Source organism: Nothobranchius furzeri, chromosome 12 (genome assembly GCF_043380555.1).
Source record: "Nothobranchius furzeri strain GRZ-AD chromosome 12, NfurGRZ-RIMD1, whole genome shotgun sequence".
NCBI classification, from domain to species: Eukaryota; Metazoa; Chordata; class Actinopteri; order Cyprinodontiformes; family Nothobranchiidae; genus Nothobranchius; species Nothobranchius furzeri.
The window spans coordinates 12,117,755-12,135,298 of record NC_091752.1 but is presented as its reverse complement, the minus strand read 5'-3'; positions in this window follow the sequence as shown (position 1 = coordinate 12,135,298).

Genomic DNA, 17,544 nt, shown 5'->3' with positions numbered 1-17,544 from the left:
GATTTTTCAGCTTGTCGTTGTTCTTTCAGTCAAAGAGTAAAGCCGGGCGTACACTGTGCGACTTTTTCACTTTTTTGAGCCGATTTTCCTGTCGTGCGAGAAGCCACGACATCGGGGCGAGTTTTGCGCCGAGCGGTCGTGTAGTGTACAGGGGGTTACGAGAGGCGATTAACACCACGTGACCAGCCGCCGATAAGCAGTCGTGAGGTTGCAGGGACTTCTCGTGTGTTTAATATTTTGCTTGTCCCTCGTGAGGGTATCGCACTGTTGAAGCGGCGCTGCGAGCAGCTACGATCCAAAAAAGTATCAGAACCGCTCACGGCGCATGCGCGCGCAATCCTGCATCAACGCCGGTCGCTCGCTATTTCCCTAATAACACACGCTGTTCGTTTTTGTTTCTACACGTTTTTTTTACTCACAAAGATTGTCAAGAAAGCGTGTTTGTCGTGTTCATGTCAAATTAAACTGATCACAAAACACAGATTCACTTTCTTTATTTCGTTTTCCTCATCCAACCCCCATAAATCCCTGTGTGTCCTCCTGCAGCACTCCCGAAGGACAACAGGCAAGACAAAAAAGTCTGACGTGTTGAGTAAAAACTGCTATTTTTAGCACATTTTTAGGGCCGACGTGTTGCTACCAGACGTACAGTGTGAGCAGTCAGGTCGCATGCGAGAAATGGGTCGTGCAGTGTGAGCACATGACTCGTGAGATCTGCTCTGCGAGGAAGTCGTACAGTTTGAGCTGAAGCTGAACGCTTCGAGTGAAAAAGTCGCACAGTGTACGCCCGGCTTAAAAGGTCAGGATTGGCCACTCTGTCACTTTCTCTGGAACGCTTTGAAGTGGTGTTAGAGCTGACGTGGCATAGTTTTATACCTCGGATGTTATGGTTTATTGTCGAATGAAAATTACCAAACACCATCAGAACCACGCCTCCGTCAGATCTGTAAGATTCCGACTGGATCAGTGAAAGCAATGTTTTATGTCTTTTAACACTACGTGAATTGAGTCCTGTTGGAACACTTAAAGTCACAGTACTTATTATTTCTATAGGATCATAATAAAGTCATTAATATTTTGATTTCACAGGTCGGTCACATCTTATTATATTGACTAAAACTTTGATGGATTAGCTTTATTAAAATAGAGTTCTTTGATTAATTAAGAGAAAATAGTTCATTCTTCATTCTTCTGTTGAGCTGAAAATAAGCAGGTTAGAAGGAATGCATGAGACCTTGAGACTATCTCTCATGCATCTTAGTTCTGAGCAAAGAAGGGAAAAATAAGAGTCTGGTTCCATTACATATCCCCCCTTTTCAATGGTACGGTGGTCTGTGCAGAGACCACCTGGCGTTGAACAAACCAGAGTCCTAAAGGGACTCCGATGACAAGGGAAGGTGTAGTTCCCCCAGAAGAGGCCAACAGTGGTGAGGTACGAACCCCACTCCGAAGAACAGTCTATGGTTTCAACAGTCTCGCATAATCCCTTTGGAAGCACACAAGTCAGCAAATTAGTAAGGTGTCCACGTGGGGTAATAAGTTGAAGCAGGAGCAAAACTTTCACGTATCCACGGGCAATAATTTGAAGCAGGAGCAAAGCTTTTACACATCCATGGGTAGGGAATAATTCCAACAGTATATTGATCTTTGTAATTGCACTTATCGTGATTCAGTGCAGGAAAGAGCAGCAGGCAGGTCAGGTCCCAGCAAGCAAAGTATCCCAGCAGCCATGCCGGTACAAACGGTCATCCAGGTCCTACAAGCCGGAACACCCATCAGGAGGAGCGGAATCCGACGACAAGTCACGGGTCCACCCCCAGGGAAACGAGGATCATCAGCGAAACTCATGAGAGGAGAGACAGCATAGCACAGGGCACCTCAATGTAGACACAACATAATGGTATCTCATGCAAATCAACAAACAAAAAGAAACCTAACACCGTGAGTACCTCTGTACTATGTGTAGGTTTTACGTGAATTAACCTTTAAGTGAAGAAATAGGTGCACTGCCACTACGTGTACTGCAAAAAGGTGGTGCTGAAAGCATAAAATTAATCAAACTCTATCTGGTATGAGAAAAATCACTGCACTAAATACACTCTTTATAAGGATGAAGGGCACAAATTGGTTGTAGCCCTTTAAGGTAGATTAACTAAGTTAATCATAATGTTCTTAAACTTTATCACCCTAGCAAAAGTACTATAAAAAGATAGTTATGTAAGTGTCAAAACACTAAAAATGTAAATCAGTGAAGTTGGTAATCCCTAACTGTGAATGTACTCATAAGGAATTATGATTAGTGAAAATAATAACAAAAATTTGTATAACAGTAATATGTGGACTAAACCCATCTACTGTTAACTACCTGATTACCTGACTTCAGGAACCCACAGCATGTTCATCTCCAATCACCCAAGTCTGCACGTCATGTATAAACAGGAAAAACAACCATGCACACACACAAACATACAAACTTGTGTAACTCAAGATAGAGAGCTATGGAACCGACAAGGTGCGAAATCACCCCCCTTTCAAAGTCGGTAAGTTGTTGGTGGTAGCATTGACCAAAGTAGTGGAACCCTTGTGCAGTTTGATTTGGTCCCTGTGGACCCTTTTGTAGACGGGCTCCTTGTTTGTTTGGGTAATCTTGATCTGATACACAACTGGAGAGAGCTTATCTGTCAGGTATGGGCCTGACCTTTGGGCAAAAGTTTCTTAGCCAGATTCCCAGAGGTGTTCTTGGTGTTACCAGTTTTAGGAGCGAAAATGTAGAACCAGACCTCATCACCTACATTGAGTTCAGAATGTGAGGCCTTCTGATCATAATAAGCCTGCCTGCCCTCAGCCGATTTCTCCAGATTTGTCTGTGCAAACGAGAACCCTGCAGGCAGATGGTTTTTCAGGTCCTGCAAATATTGTTCGCTCGTGTAAGCTGGGTCTGCCTCGGGCTGAACAGGTTGGTACAGCAGATGAAGTGGTAGGGTCATTTTTCTACCCGTCATCATTTCAAACAGGGAGACACCAGTGTACTAGTGAGGGGTAGCCCGTATGGCCATGAGGACCAATGGAAGTTTCACATCCCGGTCGATGTGGTTAGAGAACACGTACTTCTTCAACATGCCGACAACCGTTCGGTTCATCCTTTTGACCTGGCCAGAAGACTGGGGGTGATGGCTAATGTGGAAATTGGCCTTCACACCCAACAGTTTCCAAAGATGTTCCATCACTTCAGAGGTGAAGTGAGTGCCCCTGTCCGAGTCAACCCGAGTGGGCAGACCGAACCGGGCAAAGACGTGATTCATCAAGAGAACAGCTGTTGTTTTCGCCGTGTCATTAGGTGCTGGTAGACATTCAACCCACTTGGTGAATGCACAGGTCACGGTCAAGATGTATTTATTACCCCTGCTGGACCTGGTCAGAGGCCCCACCCAATCGAATTGCAAGTCCGACCACGGTGTGGACGGTCCCTTTTTCTGTAGGGGAGCTCCGTGTGCGGGGTTGGATGGCTGAAACTGACAACAAATCAAACAATGCTGGACATGGTCTGAGATGTCACGACGGATCCCCGGCCAATAAGCAACCTGGCTCAGGGCACCAAACGTGGCCTTGACACCTTTGTGTCCAGCGGAGGGAGAGTCATGAGCTTGTGTGATCATGTCCCCCCTTAGTGGCTGTGGCGCGACGAAGACAGGCAGCAAAGGAGGCTTGGCGGCGTGCATCAGCAACCCTTCAACCATTCTCAGCGTGACCCGAACTCGAAAGAGAGCACAGAGCTCAGGAACGGAGTCAAGCTCGGCAGAAGAAGTTAGATGAGTTGTAGGATCAGAAAGGTACAGGATCATCCTGCTTATAGCAGGGTCCTGGGACTGAAGACTGACAAGATCTTTACCAGAAAAGACAGGTTGAACAGACACCACACCCTCGGATGGTTTGGAGGTGGACGCGTTAGCGGCCTGAGCTTGAGTCACGACACACACACGGGGTGGGTCAGACCGAGAAGACACCTCCTCAGGAAGCCACAAGGGGTTGAAGGCCCATGGAGTACCATCGGCCACGCCCTGTTTGGCAAGAGAGTCTGCAAGGTCGTTCAGATCCATATCGGTTCCGGGTGCACGTGAATGTCCTTTGACTTTACGCCAATAAACGTGCATGTCATGTGCCGTCACTAGGGCGTCACACGCCATGAAGAGGTCTTGATGTTTAATGGGCTTCCAATTAGAGGTTTGGAACCCGTTACTCTTCCAAGAAGGTAGATGACAAATGAAACTGAGACGCGCGTAGTCCGAGTCAGTGCAAATCACCAGCTCACGGATGCCACGGTCCCTAGCATGTTGTAGCAAAGATTGTTATATTGGACTTATTTTCAGATTAGTGCAGGGTTCTTTGCATTGACGTTTGCCTATAGTTTATTATTCCGCCACTAGGTGGCAATCACAGCACATTAATGTATGGTTCTGAGTGTTTGCAACTCAGAGAGGTGTCAGCAGGCCAAGGAAATCATCCTTTCCAGCCATTAGTGTGCGTCCATTGAAAGTGAGTAATCCTATCTTAGCTATACCTTGCTCTGAAACACCTGAGACACCTGTTACTTGTCTATGAATGTTATGAGGCGTTTTGAGGTTGTTTTCGGTTAAAATGAGGAGGCCAATGGCAAGCCATCTGCAACTCCTAGCTGGTTAGCACTGGTTAGCATACACAGTTGAGCTCTGAATGGCCTCTCTTGTTGCTGTTACTGTTGTAGCTGAGTGCTATCGGGTTGAAATGTCTTTAGTGTTGTGTGCTGAATACATTGATTCATTATTGACAAGGAAAATTCTTAGTTGTATGGTTTAAGCTGTATGTTCCTTAAGTAGTTTTTGGTCAGCTCCTTAATTTATGAAGACTACAATATGTTTGATATGTATAATTCCCTTGTGTAACCACATGTTTAGTTGTATGAGAAATAATTACTCACAAGCAATTATTGAAGATTCTGTATTTGTTTATTTCTTGTAGGAAACCACACTCACACACACAATCCATTCCTGTATTCTGCATCTGTATCTAAACCAGTCGGATACCTGTATGGAGAATGTTTGTGCCTAATTAAAGAAGAGTTCAAAGTCAACTAAGGAGCTGGACATTCGCAAATTATTTCCCACTCTCCTGAACATATAACCGCTGTCCTGACCCGACGCCCTGCAATGATTGCTATTCTTAAGTAACCAGCTACAATCCTCACATGCAATACACATGTTGTAGTACTATCAGGTACTGTGGGTACCAGGGTCATTGAGCAAAAGCGAGTGCTGAGGGTGTATGTGTCCGAGCATGAACTCTCTGACTGGCTCACCGCTCATTAATGGGCTTTTATTGAGAAGATTGTTGCCATCCTCACCCCCTTTGAGGAACTAACTAAAAAAGTGAGCAGCTATGACGCACTAGCCTCTGATGTCATCCCAGCTGTGACTGTGCTTGTGAGACTTCTAAACAGAGAAACCGACGAGGACCACGGTGTCAAGACGATGAAAACAACCTTACTGACAGCTGTCAAGAAGCGCTTCAGTGGCGTGGAGCAGGGGCGGATTTAGGACTGAAGAAGATCCGGGGCTTAACACACACGCGCGCGCACACACACGCATGCGCGCACACACGTGACACGCACTAGTCAACATCATATATATTTGTCTTGTACCACATAATGTTTAATCTGAAGCTACATATTCAGCATATTCAGGGCAGAGTATTGTTCCTGTTAGTGTTTAGTGTGAGATGATAGTGAATATTCCCTTTCTTTCTCCAACAACTTTACCTGATAGTAAGCTAACTTTAGGCAAACCAGCAGCACAACAAATATTTTCAAATAAGACTCACAAACCTGAGTCAACACCAGTCTCATCAGAGCTGGGGTTCTGTCGTTGTACTTTTGGTCTAAAAAAACGTCCTTATATCCATCTTCACTCATGCGTTTCAGACAGAGACTGCAGAAGCCAGCTGAAGGGCTTCTCTTCAGTCTCAGGTCAACTGTATACTGACTAAGTAGCCTAGTGGTAGAGTGTCTGCCCTGAGATCGGGAGATCAGGGGTTCGACTCCTGGTCGGGTCATACCAAAGATTTTGAGAAAAATGGGACCCAATGCCTCCCTGCTTGATACTCAGCATTGGATTGGGGTTGGATTGGGGGGTTAAACCACCAAATAGTTCCCGAGCGCGGCGTGTCTGCAACTCAGGGGATGGGTCAAAATCGGAGAATAAATTTCACCACACACCTGTGTGTGTGACGACTAAATGGGACTTTACAAACTACTGCCAGCTGCGCCCTCTCTGTGTGACTTTGGTACTGCATGTTACTTCCGCGATTTAGATCCGGGGCTTATCATGAAAGATCCGGGGCTTCAGCCCAAGTAGCCGGGCCTAACGCCGCCCCTGGCGTGGAGACCAACCCACTGTACTTCATCTCCACCATACTTGACCCAAGGTAAATTCAGTTAGGGGTGTGAATCTCAGAGCAACTCACGATTTGATTTGATTCGATTCCGATTCTCGGGGTGCCGATTCGATTTGGAATCAATTCTCGATTTAAATCCATTCACAATCAATATTAACAAAGAGTGTCAGATCCAAGATTAACTACTTTGTTGTACAAGTTAGTTAAAGCTATGGGACATTTTTTATTAGACTTTAAACTGGTCATGCTTCAAAAATGCAAATTTATAATGTAAAATAAAGTGATTCTAAAACTGTAAACAGAAGCAATCTTTTGACCAAAAGGCAACATTTATCTTTGATTGCCTTGTAAAATATAACAAATCTGTAGTTACCTAACAGTAGCTTTGAAAGTAATATGGTCAAATATTTTTTAAGTATGTGTAGAAACAACTTTAACATTTGAGTCCTCAACCTGTTTAAATAAAGATCCTCACATTTCTTACAAAGGAAGGTGTTTTCTCTCATTTATCAATAACTTCAAATAAACACACGAGTAATCCTGAGTACTCCGTTATCAACTTAGAAAATAAATACATGAGTAATCCTGAGTACTCACTTATCAACTTAGAAAATAGATATGAGAATATCTCAAATTTCTGAGTATGGAAAAATTACATTCAAGTGCCCTCTTATCAGCAGATTCAAACATAAAGCATCTCAATTTATGGGACCACAAAAGTACACGGAGTACTGACTCTCCTAACAAAGATCAAAAAAGTGCATCTCAAACCTGTAACTTGCCAAATATTTGAGTTCCTGGAATTGATTCTGAACCTTTGTGAATCGATTCTGAATAAATAAGAAATCCCGATTCAGACTTGAATCAATTTTTTTCAGCACCTCTAAAGTCTATATTTTCCCATATTACTCCCAGAAAGCCACATAGCTGGCATTTGTGACAGTGGTTTAGGGGAAACTAAAATCTCTCCTATTTTTCCATATATTAATAAATTCTTTAATTTTGTTCAGATATAAAGATCGCTTCTTCCCCACCAACACTGCCTCAGAGGCCAAGCTGCACCTGAAGCAGGAGCTGCAGATGATGTCCAGAGCTGAGTCAGAGGGTAGTCGGGCGGAAGCTGCAGAACCTCCTGCTAAACTGTTCCTCAAGGCCCAGGCCAGCACTAGCAGCAGTCTGGACACTGTCTTTGAAGAAATCGCCATGGAGCAGGCCCAAGCAGCACAGCCGCTGAGCTCGACACATACCTCGGAGAGGCTCAGAGAAGTACTGGGGTGTCAACAAAATCAGGTTCCCCACTTTGGCTAAAATGGCCCGTAAATACCTCTCAGCTCCATGTAGCAGTGTGGAAAGTGAAAGGCTCTTTAGCTCTGTGTCACACATTATAGATGAAAACAGAAACAGGCTGACTGCTGATAATGCGGAAAAGCTACTTTTCTTTAACAAAGCCCACCTGGTCAGGATGAATTAACATAGATAAAAGTTTTTCTAATCTCATGGATAAAATTTTTGTAAGGACCTTACAGTCAACATTCACCAGACTCACAGGCCTGAAGCTACCAGGATCCAATGGGTCTTTATCTTTTTTTAAGATCACTGACATAAGAGCTTCATAAAAAGTTTCAGGTAGACATCCTAATGATTTTGCCTCCCTATAAAGCTCTGTTAGAATCGGCGCCAGAAGATCTATGTTAACCCTATAATATTCAATAGGAAATCCATCTATTCCTGGGGATTTACCCCCCTTCATAGACTGAATTGCAGCTCGGACCTCCTCCACAGTAATCTGTGCATCCATTTCCTCAGCTTGTTGTAGTGATAACTGAGGGAGTTCGAGCCCAGAAAAAAAGGTTTCCCATTTACTTAGGTCTATCTTGGCGTCAGTGAAATAAAGATTTGTATAATACATCTGAAACAACTGATTGATCTCAGACGTCTTAGTTACTACTTCCCCTTCATTGTTTCTAATTCCTGAAATAACATAGACTGCCTCTTGTTGTTTCAACTGCCTTGCCAAGAGTTTACTAGCTTTATTTCCATTTTCAAAAAAATTTGCCCTGGTCCTGAAAAGCGCATATTCTGCCTTTTAGTTAAGTAACTCATTAAAATCCATTTTCATTTTACATACTTCTTTTAATAGCAACTCATTGTAATTTAATAATAACTGCTTTTCTTTGTCTTTTAGTTGGGATTCTAATAACCTCATTTTTGCCTCATCCAATCTTTTCTTCCTGCTTGAATATGCAATAATTTTACCCCTGATAAAAGCTTTAGAAGCATCCCATACGGTACTAAATTTTTCTGTCGATCCAGTGTTCATTTGAAAAAAAAACTTAATATCTTCCTTCAGCATATCCTCAAATCCTGAATCTTGGAAAAGGGACACATTAAGCCTCCATCATTTACTTTTAGCCTGCTCCTTCCATATTACAAGATCCAACGTAACAATTGTGTGGTCTGTAAGTGCCATTGCTCCAATTTTACAACTAACACACAAATCACTCATACATTTAGAAAGCAGAAAATAATCAATCTTCGAATAGGATTCATGCTTATGGGAAAAGAATGTAAATTCCTTTTCTCTTGGATTAACAATCCTCCATATATCCACAAGACCCAGATCTTCCAGTAGTTGGTGAATAGCCTGTCTATCCCTAGGAATCCGTTTGCTATATGAAGTCTTATCCAATATACTATCTTGCACCTGATTGAAATCACCCCCTAACAAAACTTGTCCATCCAGTGAACCCAGAAGCTTATTAATTTCATTAAAAAAATTGGGATCCTCTGTGTTAGGAGCACATATATTACAGATAATTATTCTACTCCCATTAATTTTTGCTTCAACACATATGAATCTTCCCTCTTCATCTTTATGTTGATTTAATAATACAAAATTCATACTTTTATGCGACCCCCCGTTTCTGACTATTAAAACAGCTGTAGAACACCTGTCCCACCCACATTGTTTTAAGTTTATCCGCTTCCTTATCTGTTAGATGCACTTCCTGGAGGAATGCTATATCTATCTTTTGAGATTTTAAATAGTTCAAACATTTCTTTCTCTTCACCGGATTTGCCAGACCATTCACATTCCAAGTAACCATTTTAACACTTTTAACCATTGTCTCTCTCCATTGACAACCAAGGATCAGAATCAATAAGGATAGCAAAACATAGTATATTACTATAGGACTGTGATTGTATACCATTATAGAACCCAGGCTTCTGCTGCACATAAAAACAAACTTTAATCCCCTCAAACAAAACCCTTATACCCACTATCATAAGCTTAATAAGCTTTAAAATAACCCCCTCCACCCCCAAAAAAAAGAAAACGCTATAGTCCGTGAGGCGTGACCAATGACCCCCCCACCAATTCCTCCGACAGTCCCCCCACCAAGAAAAATATATATATATGTGTATCCATACATACACACACCCATACCTACACATACACTATATATATACATATACATACCCACACACATACATATACATATACACATACATATGCATATACATATACATACATACATATAAAACACACATACAAACATATACTTTCCATTATGCTTCTCTGACTGTATCCCTTAATTTTTACATCAACATAGGTTAGAGCCACATCCTATTCAAATACCATATTGCTCCAAAAAGTAAGACTAATCAAATATTTGGCACACTTCTGAAAGCCATAAATATCCTATAACCCCCGCTTCCGTTCCTTAATTAAATTACCGTCCTCCTCCCCAGTGACGATCAGTCAATAGTTTCTCCCTTTGCGGTCTGTCCGTCTTTGTCCGACTACATATAAGCTCCCTTGCCTTTCGGGGATTCTCAAAACTTTTCTTTTCTCCTTTCCACGTGAAACGGAGGGTGGCTGGGTATGATAATGTAAATCTAATGTCCAGATCATGCAGTTTCCTTCTTACCTCCGTGAACTTTCTCCTCTTCTCCACTACGTCTCTAGTCATATCAGGAAAGAAGGAAATCCTACAATTGTTCCACTTGATCCCGCCCTTGTCTCGAAAACGCTGCCTAGCAGCCATGAGCACCCTCTCTTTTTCAAGATGGTTAAGAAAACGTACAATAATCTGCCTTGGTGGTTGCCCATCATTCGGTAACGGGCCAGGGGTAAGGTGCGCCCGCTGCAGCTCCCTGTCATGCAGATCAATGCCAGACGCTTCAGCAATAATAATTCTCACCAGCTCTCTTGGTTTGCCGTTTTCAGCGCGCTCCTTAACCCCCACCAGGCGAAGATTTAATCTTCTGTCCCTGTTCTCCATGTCCTGGACAAATCTCCGAAGCTCTTCATGCTGACGTGCTCTCTCTGGCTTCCTTATCCAGCCTCTCATTCTCCTTTTCCAAATCCATAATCCGTGCATCCGCTTCCTCCAGCTTTTTACCAAGGCTAATAACTTCTAATTCCATTTTAGCTTGTGATGCTTTCACTTGTGAAACGTCTGCCTGTAGATCCTGCCGAATGCTGCTCACTTGAGCCATTTCTTGCATTGCCTTTTCCAATGTAGACTGCAGCTCCGTCATCGCATTCACTGCCACCGGGTTCGACAAGCCGGCCTCATGACTCTGCGTAGCGTCCTCGCCGTTGTTAACGCCGGCTAGCTTGTTGCTACTAGCGGCTACCATACTAGCCGCCTGTTTTGCCGATCTCGTTTTCGGATTCACAGTAGACATTTTGTCACACTTTTCTCTTACACGCTCCAGGATCCTATCGTCAATGTTAGATCACTTTAACCTCATAGAAAGTAAAGTCCCAATCATGAAAATCCTGGGGAAAGTGGCTGACCCGTCAGGAGGTCCTGCTCTAGGCGGCCATCATGGTCTGCGGTCGCACGTAACTCCAAAAAGCTACTTTTCTTAAAAAAAAAAAACCTGCCACTCACTTTTTCTAAATAGGCTCCATTAAGTGAGTCGTCTTAGAGTTTATTTTAATACCTTCCTCAGTTGCACTGACTGCCACAGTCCTATGTTGGTGGATGTTGTTAGTTTATTCAGATATTGTGCACTAAATAGCAAAGATGTTTATTAATGCCACTTGTGTTGTCCAAAGCAGCAGAGTTTGCAAAAAACTGAAAAAAATACTTGAGTTGCAATGTTTACCTTTTTTTTAATAATTACTTATTCCTTAATATGTTGCATAAAAGATGCTGCAGTTTTCATTTTAAATAAATGTTCTTAATTCCAAACTAGTGCCTTGTTTTTTTTTTTTTTTTTTTTTTTTTTTTGTTAAATTATATGACTATAGCTGTTATCTGTACATTTAAATCATGATTTTATTAAGTACTCGGTATCGGTATCAGTGAGTACTCAAATGCAAGTACTCGTACTCGTTTTCCAAAAAAGTGGTATTGGTGCATCCCTAGTCTTTGGTGTTTACAGTTCAGAGCAAAAGGCCTCTGGATTGGACACTACCTGAATGGGGAGGAGTGGTTCATGATGAGGCAAAACCTTTTTGCAGTAGTAGAGCAGACCAGCAGGAGAATCTGCAGCTGAGACAGGAAAATGCACGCGTGAAGCAAAAACTGCTTTGGGCTGTTTTTGATGAGGAAATAACAATTAAAAAACCTTACTTGGTGCCACTTTCAGGTTTCTGTATGACAAGTGAGGTTATGGCACCAGCTTCACAACCATTGTGTCAAAGTGGGACATGCCCCCACCCCCATTTTAAAATTACCCATTTGGCAAACAGAACCGGTCAGATAATGGAAGGAGGTTTTTGAACCAGCTGTTACTTTCACAAATGGCCACTGCAAGAAAACACCACAACTCTTATTTTCAAAAATATATATTGCAATACCGACAAATGTATAAACATTGTACATCTAAGAACTTCAGACTAAATTAAGTCTTCAAGACAATAAATACTCATGACTCAGAAAAGACAGAGGAGGGAGTAGTCACATGCTTTTGTTAGTACAACACAACAGGTGCAGTTCAAGGTAGCTTTGGGAGGACTAGCATGTTAACCAGCGAGAGATGTTAGAACTGCTGTTTTACCTTTTTGGCATGCCTGTCTGAGCTTTAAGTAACTAAAAGCTGCTGTTTTTGACAGGTCTGTGGGTCTGTTAATAATAATAATAATAACAACAATAATAATAACAATAACAACAACTACAACAACAATAATAATAATATCCATTATAACAATAATAATAATAATAATAACAACAGCAATAATAATAATACTAATAATAATAATATCCATTATAACATTAACAATAATAATAATAATAGTACTTTTTCTGCATGACTTGTTGATTTGTTGGGATACAAAACATTAACAGATCATTTCAAAATTATAACTCTTTTGAAACAGATTTTTCTTAAAGACCAAGTTCACTGACAGACAATTTTTTTTACTTAGTTTTTAAATTTGATCAGTCAATTTAACATGTAGGCTCAACATGACAATAGTCTCCTACACCTATCTCCTGCATTAGCTTCTGATAGAAAACAGACGGTGAAACTCTAGGATTAGGAAAGCCTGACAGATCTACCTCACACTCAGGGCTGCAGCAATCAAATATTTTAGTATACGAGTATTCTATCGAATCATCCATCGATTAATCGAGGATTCTATTTGATGACGTTTCAAGTGAAACGAGTCATGGTTTGCTGCTAAAAATTTGAAAATAAAAAGCAAAATGATAAAAGGCTCAATAATATATATTAAACTAGTGTTGTCTAGTTCCCTCTTTCCAGCTGATATTTATAGTTAATAAACATTTTATGGAACAATTAACTTACATTTGATTCACAATTTAGGTTTGTATCGACCTCATCCTAGTCAAAATAACATATCTAAAAATATTCACATATATTGAGAAGAATTTAATTATTCATTAAGCAACAAGAAATGCTAACATTTAATTTCTGCCTGTAACAATGATCTTGTGGTATATTTTTTTATAATGTACGGGTTGGCAACATAATCTAGTCTAAATTGCATTGAAATATAAAAGTGTTAGTGTATTATATGGTACTACAGCTTGCCAAAGACTTCTGCGGCGGACGGAGCAGACTCGTAGCAGCAACAGATGGTAGCTGCAGCGGCTCTGCCCCACACCGCTGCAGAGACCCACAAATAAACGGGATGGTGGGGTATTTCCTTCAGCTTGTGGGGTTTAGCCATTCACAACCGTCACGTTTTTTCTGAACCACACTTGTTCGTGAGAGCAAAAACCATGTCATGGACACCCCCATATTGAAATGACGCTATGCATTACGGGTCTCCCAGGCAGGGGCGCAGATAGGATTTTCAAACTGAGGGGGACAAAGTTCCAATGTACCCTCCCCCAAACACATACACACACACACACACGCGCACACACACGTACACATACACAAACTATTGCAAGCGCCTTAATTAGAGCTCAGTCAGTTTGTGTAATTTCATCCAATGGTTTACGTAAAATCTAACTTTTATAAACGTGTTTGAAGCCATTATGCAGTGGAACGCTGGCAACAAAGCTCTGCCTGATCAGCACTATAAATGATAAATGATCCGCACTTGTATAGCACCTCTTAGAGTAAGGACTCCAAAGCGCTTTACACTACAGTGTATCATTCATCCATTCACACACACATTCACACACTGATGGTGATGAGCTACGATGTAGCCACAGCTGCCCTGGGGCGCACTGACAGAGGCGCCCCACTATTTAATTCAGTCATTTGTTATTCTTCCAATCAATTACTAATCAAAACCTCATGTTTAATGCAAAACATTAACTGATCTTCAGCATACCAATCTTTACAGAAAACATAAAAGCCCTAAAAAAAACTGCACATAAAATATATTAAAAAAAAACAAAATTCACTTATCACTTAGAGCAGCAGTTCCCAAACTTTTCAGCCTGACCAACAGATGTTCCTTCTTATTTTACGTTATTTATAAATTTTCATTATATTTGGAAAGTTTTTCATTGATATTTAAATATATAAATCTCTTTTAAAATTTTATATTGTACTTTTTTAATGATTATGTGACACACTTTGACTTCCATATGTAACGTGTCGGCATCTGCCTCTTTTTTATGGCTTTTTTTTTTTACATTGTCGCTACGTCTGTCACGTTTACGGTGTTTTACCATCATTTCTACATCCATCACGTCCCAGAGAAGGTTAAACCAACATCAAACCCAACGTTTGGAGCTTGTAAACTCCACACACCTCTCATGCAGCACCAGCTGTCTGATGCTGCAGCAGCGTCAATCATCCCGGCTGGATGAGTGAATTTCTTCATCAGAGTCAATATTCTGCTTCATAATCAGAGTCAGTCATGACCAGACAAAGTGATCAGTCAACAAAGACCAGACCTGCTGGCAATTATACGATTTATCTAATATTTGCTCTCTTCATGCTGCGCGCATCTCCTCCTCTCCCCGACTGGGAGCCTCTCGGCGGGAGGCATTTTTCAAACTCTAAAAACTCCCAAACTTTGCTCAGCCTGAAGGTTACACATCTCCACTATCTTCTGGTGTAAAGTAGTAACTTCATGATGGATCATATTTGTAGATGAGACTTGTTAAAGTCAGCAGTGAGGCTTTGGCGCTTATAAAGATTAAGTCCCAACACTGACAACAACGTACTGAAACTAGAACCAACATGCATAAACAGACAGATCGGTCCCGCCTACTTGCACTGTTGGTCTTTTTTAAATACGCAGTAATCGTTGCTTGCCATTTTCACTTCATCCTGCATCCTAGCAGCAACCACTTTGGCGCCTCTGGAGTCGGTGTTTGTTTACGTCATGCTGCATTCAGTGTAATTGGAAAAAGGAGCTTCAAGCGCTTAACCTCTGATTTTGTTTTCTTTCTGGCCTTAGTTGGGGGGGACGGATCGGGGTCGATCTGAATCTGGGGGGGACAGATCCCCACGTCCCCCACCCTATCTGCACACCTGCTCCCAGGGGCAGATAAGAGTTGGTCTCTCTCTGAGAATAATTATAAATTTAATAATGATTACTGCCTGATGACATTTTCCCAAATCTGCAAAGCTCACTGGAAGGACACAAACCGAGGACGATATTTCCTGATATACAGGGTTTATTTAGTTGTCTGAAAATGTAACACGTTTAAAAAAATACCACGATAATACTGAAAACCGTGATAATTTTGGTCACAATAACCGTGAGGTTAAATTTTCACACCTTGACAACCCTAGTTCAGACTGTGGAGTGCACATTTAACGAAGCTTCGAATCACTAAAAAATGAATCGAGGAATTTAATGAATCGAACCATTTGAATCATTCGATGAGTTGTTTCAGCCCTAGTCACATTGTCACTTCAGTGGCAGGGAAGGCTGCTGTTGGTTTAGCGTCCAGGAAACAGCAGAGAATGTCTCTGCTAGTTAAACCTAGCCGTTAGCATTAGCAACTCCACCACACAGCAGAACTCCTCCAGGCTTGTGTTATTTGTGAAGATAAAACATCAACGTTGCAGAGCAAACAGAGTCAGTGGTAGAGTCGTGCAGCTGTTAGACAATCAGAGGAGAGATGTCCACATAAAAGGAAGTAAGGATCCAAATCCTGTCGTCTGAAGTTCAGCTCTGCTTTGGCTCACTTCTACTTCCTGAAACAGAAGCACCAGAGCTTTGTGCCTCACCGAGATGAACTCATAAATAGGGCTGGGCGTAAACGATTATTTTTAAAACGATTATTCTGACGATTATTTTATCGAATAGTCTCTCGTCTCGTCTCGTCTTCCTCCGCTTATCCGGGTCCGGGTCGCGGGGGCAGCATCCCAACTAGGGAGCTCCAGGCCGTCCTTTCCCCGGCCTTGTCCACCAGCTCCTCCGGCAGGACCCCAAGGCGTTCCCGGACCAGATTGGAGATGTAACTTCTCCAACGTGTCCTGGGTCGACCCGGGGGCCTTCTGCCGGCCGGACATGCCCGAAACACCTCCCCAGGGAGGCGTCCAGGAGGCATCCTGACCAGATGCCCAAACCACCTCAACTGGCTCCTTTCGATCCGGAGGAGCAGCGGTTCTACTCCGAGTCCCTCCCGAATGTCCGAGCTCCTCACCCTATCTCTAAGGCTGAGCCCGGCCACCCTACGGAGGAAACTCATTTCGGCCGCTTGTATCCGCGATCTCGTTCTTTCGGTCATTACCCAAAGCTCATGACCATAGGTGAGGATTGGGACGTAGATCGACAGGTAAATCGAGAGCCTGGCTTTCTGGCTCAGCTCCCTCTTCCCCACGACAGATCGGCTCAGCGTCCGCATCACTGCAGACGCCGAACCAATCCGCCTGTCGATCTCCCGATCCCTCCTACCCTCACTCGTGAACAAGACCCCGAGATACTTAAACTCCTCCACTTGAGGTAGGACCTCTCCCCCGACCCGGAGGTGGCAAGCCACCCTTTTCCGGTCGAGAACCATGGTCTCAGATTTGGAGGTGCTGATCCTCATCCCAGCCGCTTCACATTCGGCCGCGAACCTACCCAGCAAGAGCTGAAGGTCAGAGCTGGATGAAGCTAGGAGGACCACATCATCCGCAAAAAGCAGAGACGAGATTCTCCTGCCACCAAACTCGACACACTCCACACCACGGCTGCGTCTAGAAATTCTGTCCATAAATGTGATGAACAGAACCGGTGACAAAGGGCAGCCCTGGCGGAGTCCAACCCTCACTGGGAACAGGTCCGACTTACTACCGGCTATGCGGACCAAACTCACGCTCCTCTGGTAAAGGGACTGAATGGCCCTTAACAGAAAGCCACCCACCCCATACTCCTGGAGCGTCCCCCACAGGGTGCCCCTGGGGACACGGTCATAAGCCTTCTCCAAATCCACAAAGCACATGTGGATTGGTTGGGCAAACTCCCATGCCCCCTCCATCACCCTTGCAAGGGTATAGAGCTGGTCCACAGTTCCACGGCCAGGACGAAAACCACATTGCTCCTCCTCTATCTGAGATTCAACTATCGATCGGACCCTCCTCTCCAGTACCTTGGAGTAGACCTTTCCAGGGAGGCTGAGGAGTGTGATCCCCCTATAGTTGGAACACACCCTCAGGTCACCCTTCTTAAAGATGGGGACCACCACCCCGGTCTGCCACTCCCTAGGAACTGCCCCCGATGACCACGCAATGTTG